Genomic DNA, 10,217 nt, shown 5'->3' on the forward strand with positions numbered 1-10,217 from the left:
TATTCCATTATACTCATCATAGCACAACTTGTTGAGCCATTGCCCAGTTGATATTCATCCTCTTGATTTCCAGTTCTTGGCTACCACAAAGAGAAGTACTATAAATACTTTTGTACATGTGGGACCCTTTCCCATTTTTATAATCTCTTTGGTATATAGTCCTAGAAGTGATATTTCTTGATCAAAGAACATGCACATTTTTGTAGCCCTTTGAACATAATTCCAAATTGCTCTCCAGAATGATTGGATCAGCTCACAGCTCCACCAGTAATTAATTAATGTTCCTACTCTCCCACATCTTCTCTAACATTTATCATCTTCCTGTTTTGTCATATTAGCCAATCTGATAGGTGTGATGCGGTATCTCAGCGTTGTTTTAATTTACATCTTTCTAATCAATAGTGATTTAAAGCATTTTTTCATGTGACTATAGATACCTATAATTTCTTCCTCTGAAAACTACCTGTTCATATCCTTTGACCATTTATCGATTGGTGAATGACTTGTATTTTTGTACATCTGACTCAATTCTCCATGTATTTTAGAAATGAAGCATTTATCACAGACTCTGGTTGCAAAAATTCTTTCCCAGTTTTCTGCATCCCTCCGAATCTTGGTTTTATTGGGTTTGTGCAAAAAATTTTTCAATCTAATGTAATCAAAATTATCCATTTTGTACTTCATAATGTTCTCCATTCTCCAAAAATCTGACAAATACACTATTCCTTGCTCCTCTAACTTGTTTATAGTATCAGTCTTTATACCTAGATCGTGTATCCATTTGGACTTTATTCTTGTGTATGTTATCAGGCATTGGTCTGTGCTCAGTTTCTGCTGCACTGTTATCCAGTTTTCCCAGCAATTCTTGTCCAACAGTGAGTTCTTATCCCAGAAGCTGGGGTCTTTGGATTTATCAAACACTAGACTGCTATGTTCATTGACTACTGTGTCTTGAGTACCTAGCATATTCCACTGATCTACCCCTCTATTTATTAGCCTGTACCAAGTGGTTTTGACGATTGCTGCTTTATAATATAATTTGAGATCTGGTAGGGCTAGGTTACTTTCCCTAGCATTTCTTTTCTTTTGTTCCCTTGATATTCTGGACCTTTTGTTCTTCCAGATGAATTTTGATATTTTTTTTAGCTCTAGAAAATAATCATCTGGTAGTTTGATTGGTGTGACCCTGAATAATTAAACTAAGTTAGGTATAATCGTTCTTTTTGTTTTATTAGCTTGGCCTTCCCATAAGCAACTGATTTTTTCCACTTACTTAGATCTGAGTTTATTTGTGCGAAAAGTGCTTTCTAATGGTGTTCATATAGTCCCTGGGTGTGTTTTGGCAGGTTGACTCTCATATATTTTATAGGGTCTACCGTAGCTTTAAATGAGATTTCTCTTTCTATATCTTGCTGTTGGACTTTGTTAGTAATACATAGAAATGCAGATGATTTATCTGGGTTTATTTTGTAACCTGCAACTTTGCCAAAGTTATTTATTATTTCAAGTAGTTTTTCACTTGATTCTTTGGATTTTTCCAAGTGAAAGAGAAATAACTTAGTTTCTTCTTTGCCTATTCTAATTCCTTCAGTTTTTTTCTTCTCTTATTGCTCAAGCTAACATATTGAATAATGGTGGTGATAATAGACAATCTTGTTTCACCCCTGATCTTACTGGAAATACATATAGCTTATTCCCATTACATATAATGCTGGCTGGTGGTTTTAGGTATATACTGCTTATTATTTTATGGAAGGCTCCATTTATTCCTATACTCTCCAGTATTTTTAATAGGAATGGGTGTTATATTTTGTCAAAAGCTTTTTCTGCATCTATTCAGAAAATCTTACAGCTTCTTTTAGTTTTGTTGCTGATATGATCAATTAGGCTGAGAGTTTTCTTAATATTGAATCAGCTCTGCATTCCTGGTATAAATCCAACCTGATCATAATGTATTATTCTCATGATAAGTTGCTGTGCTCTTTTTGCTAATATCTTATTTACAATTTTTGCATCTATATTCATTAGAGAAATTGGTCTATAAGTTTCTTTCTCCGGTTTGACTCTTCCTGGTTTAGGTATCAGAACTATATTTGTATCCTAAAAAGAATTTGGCAGAACTCCTTTTTTTTTTTTTATTAATTTATTTAACTTTTAACATTCATTTTCACAAAATTTTGGGTTCCACATTTTCTCCCCTTTTGTCCCCTCCTCCCACCCCAAAACACCGAGTGTTCTAATTGCCCCTGTCTGCCAATCTGCCCTCCCTCCCTCCCCACCCCTTCCCTTTGGAAGGCAAGCGATTCAATATAGGCCAGATCTGTGTAGTTTTGCAAATGACTTCCATAAAAGTAGTGTTGTGAAAGAACTAACTATATTTCCCTCCATCCTATCCTGTCCCCCATTACTTCTGTTCTCTCTTTTGATCCTGACCCTCCCCATGAGAGTTGACCTCAAATTGCTCCCTCCTCCCCTTGCCCTCCCTTCCATCATCCCCCCCACCCTGCTTATCCCCTTATCCCCCACTTTCCTGTATTGTAAGATAGGTTTTCATACCAAAATCAGTGTGCATTTTATTCCTTCCTTTAGTGGAATGTGATGGGAGTAAACTTCATGTTTTTCTCTCACCTCCCCTTTTTCCCTTCACTAAAAAGTCTTTTGCTTGCCTCTTTTATAAGAGAGAATTTGCCCCATTCCATTTCTCCCTTTCTCCTCCCAATATATTTCTCTCTCACTGCTTGATTTCATTTTTTTTAAGATATGATCCCCTCCTCTTCAGTTCACTCTGTGCACTCTGTCGCTATGTGCATGTGCGTGTGCGTGTGCATGTGTGTGTGTGTTATCCCACCCTGTATCCATATGCTGAATAGTTTCAAGAGTTACAAATATTGTCTTTCCATGTAGGAATGTAAACAGTTCAACTTTTGTAAAGTCCCTTATGACTTCTCTTTGCTATTTACTTTTTCATGCTTCTCTTCATTCTTGTGTTTGAAAGTCAAATTTTCTTTTCAGCTCTGGTCTTTTCATCAAGAATGCTTGAAAGTCCTCTATTTCATTGAAAGATCAATTTTTCCCCTGAAGTATTATACTCAGTTTTGCTGGGTATGTGATTCTTGGTTTTAGTCCTAGTTCCTTTGACTTCTGGAATATCCTATTCCACGCCCTTTGATCCCTTAATGTGGAAGCTGCTAGATCTTGTGTGATCCTGATTGTATTTCCACAATACTTGAATTGTTTCTTTCTAGCTGCTTCCAATATTTTCTCCTTGATCTGGGAACTCTGGAATTTGGCCACAATGTTCCTAGGAGTTTCTCTTTTTGGATCTCTTTCAGGCAGTGATCTGTGGATTCCTTGAATACTTATTTTGCCCTCTGGTTCTAGAATCTCAGGGCAGTTTTCCTTGATAATTTCATGAAAGATGATGTCTAGGCTCTTTTTTTGATCCTGGCTTTCAGGTAGGCCCATAATTTTTAAATTGTCTCTCCTGGATCTATTCTCCAGGTCAGTTGTTTTTCCAATGAGATATTTCACATTATCTTCCATTTTTTCATTCTTTTGGTTTTGTTTTGTGATTTCTTGGTTTCTCATAATGTCATTAGCCTCCATCTGTTCCATTCTAATTTTGAAAGAATTATTTTCTTCAGTGAGCTTTTGAATCTCCTTTTCCATCTGGCTAATTCTGCTTTTGAAAGCATTCTTCTCCTCATTGGCTTCTTGAACCTCTTTTGCCAATTGAGTTTAGCCTATTTTTCAAGGTGTTATTTTCTTCAACATTTTTTTGGGTCTGCTTTAGCAGGGAGCTGATCTGCTGTTCATGCTTTGACTGCATGTCTCTCATTTCTCTTCCCAGCTTTTCTTCCACCTCTCTAACTTGATTTTCTATGAGCCTTTCTATGGCCTGAGCCCATTGAGTGGGCTGGGATATAGAGGCCTTGACTTCTGTGTCTTTGCCTGATGGTAAGCATTATTCTTCCTCATCAGAAAGGAAGGGAGGAAATGCCTGTTCCCCAAGAAAGTAACCTTCTATAATCTTATTTCTTTTCCCTTTTCTGGGCATTTTCCCAGCCAGTGATTTGACTTCTGAATATTCTCTTCATACCCACTTCACCTCTGGATCCTCCCAGCCAGCACTTGAGGTCTGAGATTCAAATGCTGCTTCCAGCCTCAGGGCTTTTGGCGGGGGCAGGGCTGCTATTCAGTGTGTGATTAAGTTCAGGTGTTCAGATGGGGACAGGGCCGCCTCACGGGCTCAGTTCCCTCAGGGGGTTTATGCAGAGATCTTCAACAATGGATCCAGGCTCCTGCCTGCTTGGGGAGCCCCAGTCTGCTCCTGCCTCTGCTTCTGCCTCCCCAGGGGGCCTGAGTTATGGGGGCACCCCACTCCCCTCTCGACCCGCCAAAGAGACCCTCTCACCAACCCCTGTCACCTGTGGGTGGAGGGACCCACGTGGCTGCTGGAGATTCTGTCCCTGAAGCCCGCTCGGATCTTTTCCTCTCGGTGCCGCGGCCGCGGCAGGGCTGTACTCAGCTGCCAGTCCCGGCGCCCAGTCTGTAGCGGAGAGGTTTTCAGGTCTCTCTGGAACAGAAATCTCCCTCGCTCCAATGTTCTGTGGCCTCTGGGTGCAGAATTCGCCATGAGTTACTTCTTTGTAGATGTTCTATGGGTTGTGGGTTCAGAGCTATGTGTATGTGCGTCTTTCTACTCCGCCATCTTGGCTCTGCCGCCAGAACTCCTTCTTCACCAATTTCCCCTAATAGTCTATATAGTATAGGAATTAACTGTTCTTTGAATGTTTGATAGAATTCACTTGTAAATCCATCTTGCCCTGGAGATTTTTTTCCCAGGGAGTTCACTGATAGTTTGTTCAATTTCCTTTTCTGAGTTGAGGTTATTTAAGTATTCAACTTTGTCTCCTATTATCTGGGCAATTTATATATATTTTTTAAAATATTATTTAAAATATTCATCTCATTTATATTGTCAAATTTATGGGCATACAATTGGGCAAAGTAATTTCTAAGTAGTATTTTAATTTCCTCCTCATTGCAGGTGAGTTCACCCTTTTCATTTTTGATATTAGTAACTTGGTTTTCCTCTTTCTTTTTTTAATCAAATTGACCAAAGGTTTATTAATTTTATTGCTTTTTCATAAAATCAACTCTTAGTTTTATTTATTAGTTCAATAATTTTCTTCATTTCAATTTTCTTAATCTCTCCTTTGGATGTGCAACATTTTTTCAATGTAGCATCATTGACAGATGATGATCTAATCACTTCACAAGCATTTTCAGTGAGGATAAACTCAAAACTATGTAAGGCAGTCCCTTTTATTTTTAAGAAGCTCTAAATACAAGAAAGCTTCTCACATTGCATCTAAATCTGCTTTTTCTAACCTCCAGTATTGTCCAGTCCAATCCATTCCCATCCAATCCAACCTAATCAATTTTATTGCATTTTTGAAAAATATTTTGCTTTTTCCAATTACATGTAAAAATCAATGTTATTTTTTAAAACTGAGGTCCAAAATTTTCCCTCCCTCTCTCTACTCCTCCCTCCCTGAGACAGTAAGCAATTTAATATAGGTTATACATATGTAAGCAAGCAAAAAATATTTCCGTGTTAATCATACTATGAAGGAAAACACAGATGAAACCACACACACACAAAGTGAAAAATGGCATGCCTGAGTCTACATTCAGACTCCATTAGTTATTTCTTTGGAGGTGAATAGCTTTTTCATCAGATGTCCTTTGGAATTGTGTCAGATCATTGTATTGCTTAAGAATAGCTAAGCTATTCACAGTTGACCATAGTACACTATTGCTGTTACCATGCATAATGTTCTCCTGATTTCACTTTGCAACAGTTCGTATAAGTCCAGGATTTTTCAATCCATTACAACAAGTATTTATTAAACTGTAGCAATAGAAATACAATAGTGAACAGCAATCCCTTTCCTCACAGAGTTTAAATTTCAGTGAAAGATAGCTTCTATCCATTGGGCCTAGCTGTGCAATGTAGAAACCTAATCCTTCTATCATATGACAAATGTTTGAATTACAAAGGCATGGATTCACAAGATTCTATTCTCTAGCTGTATGTGATGTTCTTGGCCAGGCCTTGCCTTGTCTCACCCTTAGTTTTCCTTATTCAAAAATAGAGAGATTTGGATTAAATGATCTCTAGTTATTTATCAAAAAGGTTATGTGTACATTTGATTTTTGAAGAGCTGGTTGTTTGCCAGACCTAGAGGCCTGTGGGCTACCCGAGTCTTCTTACCTCACCTCCCGAGGTCTTCGGTTGGCCAAACCGGATGCTTGTATGAGAGAAAGGACGTTCCAGAGTCGAACAAGGGTTGAGCTTTATTTCAGGGTCTAGTTACAAGTGCAGGGGAATTCTTCCTTAGGAGGGATAGAAGAATCTCCCAAGGAGGCAAAGATCTTACAATAAGAGATTGGAAGTAGAAGTACAAGCGGGGAGAGAGGGGGAGGGGAGAGAAGGAGAAGAGGAAAAGCGGAGCCTTGTGTCCTCTTTGGCTCCTCACTTGCTAAGAGAGCTTTCAGGCTTCCCTGATCCTACTTAACTCTCCAGTCGCATAGTTTGCATCTGAATACCATGCTGTTAGATAACAATAGTGTGCCCAGATCCGGGACAATCTCGAGGGCGGGGAGATCTCTCTCCCATCACGTTTCTCACGGGAAGAGGCGGAAATACACGAGATAGCTCGGTTCACCTTGATTCCCAGCCGTTTCCTGGGGGGGTCTCGTGAGAGCTCTAAGATTTAGAAGTTCCCACCTTTACCCGCCCGAGACTGTCCACACGGAATTGAGCTTCCAACCCCAACAGTTGTTAAATACTTACCAGTATATATCTGCTTCTTTTTTTCTTAAAAGGAGAGGGATTTCTCCAAGGTAGGCTATCCAGAGAAAACAGCTTTGAGCATATGGAAATTGAGTAGGATCCTTGAGGAAAGATAAGTCTTAGATAAATATATCAACCAAATCAGTCAGCATTTATTAAACTCCTGAGATGTGCCAAATACCCTTATAGACCAAGAGTACTGAAAGGTAAAAACTAAACAGTCCTTCTACTCAGAGATTATAATCTTTCTGGGATAAGCAAAGTAAGTGCAAAACAATTTTGGTAGCATATGTGTCTGGAGGTAGAGATAGGGTGAGAATTATGTTCAGAGAACCCACTTTGACAAGTTTTCCTCCACTCTTCCCCTTTAACTTTCCAGTGGTTATTATTTCTCAAAATGGATGTCCAAACATTCATAGACAAGGACTGTGTTGGTAATAAAATCATCCTAATCCATTCTTTCCCCAAATATCTATATTAGAAGTTGTTTCTCACGCTCACTAACCTGATACTTCTATGTTCTCTCTGTATTACTGTGGGGGAAAAAAACCCTAAAACACTTGATTTTGAGTCAAAGCAACTGTGTTCAAATCTTGGTTCTGCTAGTCATTATCAGTGTGACCTTGGGCAAATCACTTAATCTCTCTGGGCCTCAGTTTCCTAAATGTAGGAGGTTCAACTAGATGGTCTCCAGCGTTTATCAGCTTTAAATCTATGATTCATAAAAAAGTCCTCTGAGCTCCATCATTCAGTTTCCTACCTAACTGTGCCCAATGATAAAAGTGATTATGCAGGGAGAATAGTCACTCTCATTAGACAAAGAGCTCCATAAAAGCAATAATATATATGATGTGGCCAATTTCCCACTGGCAACTGTCGTCTAAATAAACCAAATATGCAGCTGCAAGGAAGACATAAGCAAAATCCATTTAAGTACATGAGAGAGTGAATCAATTGCCTACTACCCTAGAACTGGAGACAGCCTGGAAAGGTCAAACAATGACACAAGAACCATCCAGATGCCAACATGTGTATATGTGCATATGGAGGGTATGCTTCTGCAATACACCTGAAGGTTTCTACTTCACTTAGTCTGAGAAGGGGTTTTGAGAGACAAATTGTAGTTCAGCCTTTCTTATGCTTAAGGACAGTGTTTCATCTAATGCACAAACTCTGATTTTTCTATTGTTCATTATTTACTTGCATCACCTGATAGAGATTGGAGCAAACCAAAAATGGAGAGGGGCAGATCTGGTAATGAGGACATTATTGAGTGTGGCAGCATAGCCTGGATTTAAAGGGACTTACACAAGTATTCTTTCCTTCCTCCCTCCCCACTACTTCTTTCCCTTCCTTCCTGACTCCTTTTCACACTTCCTTTCTCCCTTTCTTCTTTCCTACTTCCATAATTTTTCATCCCTCCCTTCCTTGCTTCCTTCTTTTCTGTCTTCTTTCCTCCCTCTATCCCCTCCTTTCTTACCTCATCATTCCCTCCTACTCTTCATCCTTCCTTTCTCCACTTCTTATTTCCTCCCTTTGTTCTTTCTTTCTATCTTTCCTTCATTCCTCCCTTCCTTCCTTCCTTTCTTTAATCATTCAACAGTCTCTTTTAAAGTCTCTATATGCCAGATACTATGCTAAGTAGTAGAGAGAAAAAAATGAGAGAAGAAACACTTTGCATTTAGTTTCCAGGAGCTTATATTGGATTGCAAGGAAGGCATTCAATCCAACTTAATGAAACTTTATTAGATGTTTATGGTATGCAGAAGACTGGACTGCAGTTTTCCCTAAAAAAGATACAAAGTTCAGAAAAAATACATGCACCCTGCACTCATAAAGTCTATAGACCGTAGGGGAATAAAACATAAGACATTGCTAATTTTATCACAAAATGTTGCTTACCGCAAAATTTAGAGCAGTCAAATAGATGAGTGTGTGGACCCCAAAGGGAAAAGTCATTTTTGATTTAGAAACTAAAGAAGACTTCCTGTATCAGATTTAAGTTAAGAAAGATTCTAAGTTATTCCTATAACATGTCATTGTAGTGTGGAGAGATGTTGAATGACTTAGTGTAGCTGGAGCTGGATGTGAAATCAGATGATTGGAATCCAGGTCTCAATTCTGACACTTAGTACCTCTAAAACCTTGGGCCAGTCGCTGAACCTTCCCTGTCAGTTATTTTTTAATAATATAGAGCATTTATAGAGCACCTATATACCAGGCACAATGTTAATTGCTGGGAATAATGATTTTTTTTTTAATTCAAGTATCACTAACGTCACAAAACTTAGATTTTATTGGAAAAAAACAATAAATAGCCTCCCCCTCTCTGTCTCCTCTGCTTTGCTGGCAGCTCTTCAACTTGGCTCCTCACCCCTTGACAATGTATCTCTGCACCAAGTTCATCTCTACTCCTGCCTTTGTGAGGAGCAGCTCTCAGCTGCTGAGTAGACTGTTCTCTGCAGTGGCGTTAAAATTACCAGAAGTTCGGACAGATGACAACCTCAGCATTTTGGCAGCATCTTGTCCCTTGACCTCACTTGTCCCCAGATGTGGATTCCAAACTAGCACCATCTCAAGGCACACAGACACAGCAGACAAGTTCATTGGGGTTGGAGCTGCCACTGTGGGGGCAGCTGGCTCTGGAGCTGGTATTGGGACTGTCTTTGGAAGTCTCATTGTTGGTTATGCCAGGAACCCCTCCTTGAAGCAGCAGTTCTTTTCCTATGCCATCTTGGCCTTTGCCCTGTCTGAGGCCATCAGGCTCTTTTGCGTGATGGTGGCCTTCCTCATCCTCTTTTCCATGTGATGGAGCCGTTTCTATTCCGCAACGTTTCTAAATGTCCCTCCTCATCCTTCTGGGCCTTCCATGTCTCTTGCAGCCTGTGAATACCTCCCCCTCCATCTTACCAGGTAACCCTGGGGAAAGCCATGGGCTCAGGGTTTGGCAGAGGGAAGACAAATAAATACTGTATTAATAAACTGTTAAAAAAAACAGTATGTGGACATACACACATATATAGATATATCAAATATATTGAAATCAAAGTAAATTCAACGTAATTTTGGCAGCAACAGAGAAAGAGAGACATACTAGCAACTTAGGATATCAGGCAAAAACCCTGTCTAGAGGTTTGGAGTGAGTTATTCTTTGAAGAAGTTTAGATATTCTAAAAGGCAGATGTTTAGAGGAAATGTATTCCTATCATGAGGAAGAACCTGTACAAAAAGAACAAGAAAAGATATGGAATGTCTAATATGAGGAACAGTGGAAGGTAAGACTAGTTGGCCTGTAGAGGTCATGAAGAAAAGGGAGCAATATAAAATAAATGATAGATATATCTTATCTTATATA

The 10,217-nt window shown here is 39.2% G+C and overlaps 1 pseudogene; it reads left to right on the plus strand.

Annotated features, from left to right (window-relative positions):
• The first annotated feature begins 9,245 nt into the window (after positions 1-9,245).
• LOC140525023 (ATP synthase F(0) complex subunit C2, mitochondrial pseudogene) lies at positions 9,246-9,671 on the plus strand (annotated as a pseudogene).
• Positions 9,672-10,217: the final 546 nt, after the last annotated feature.

This window comes from Notamacropus eugenii, chromosome 1, assembly GCF_028372415.1.
Source record: "Notamacropus eugenii isolate mMacEug1 chromosome 1, mMacEug1.pri_v2, whole genome shotgun sequence".
Lineage (NCBI taxonomy): Eukaryota > Metazoa > Chordata > Mammalia > Diprotodontia > Macropodidae > Notamacropus > Notamacropus eugenii.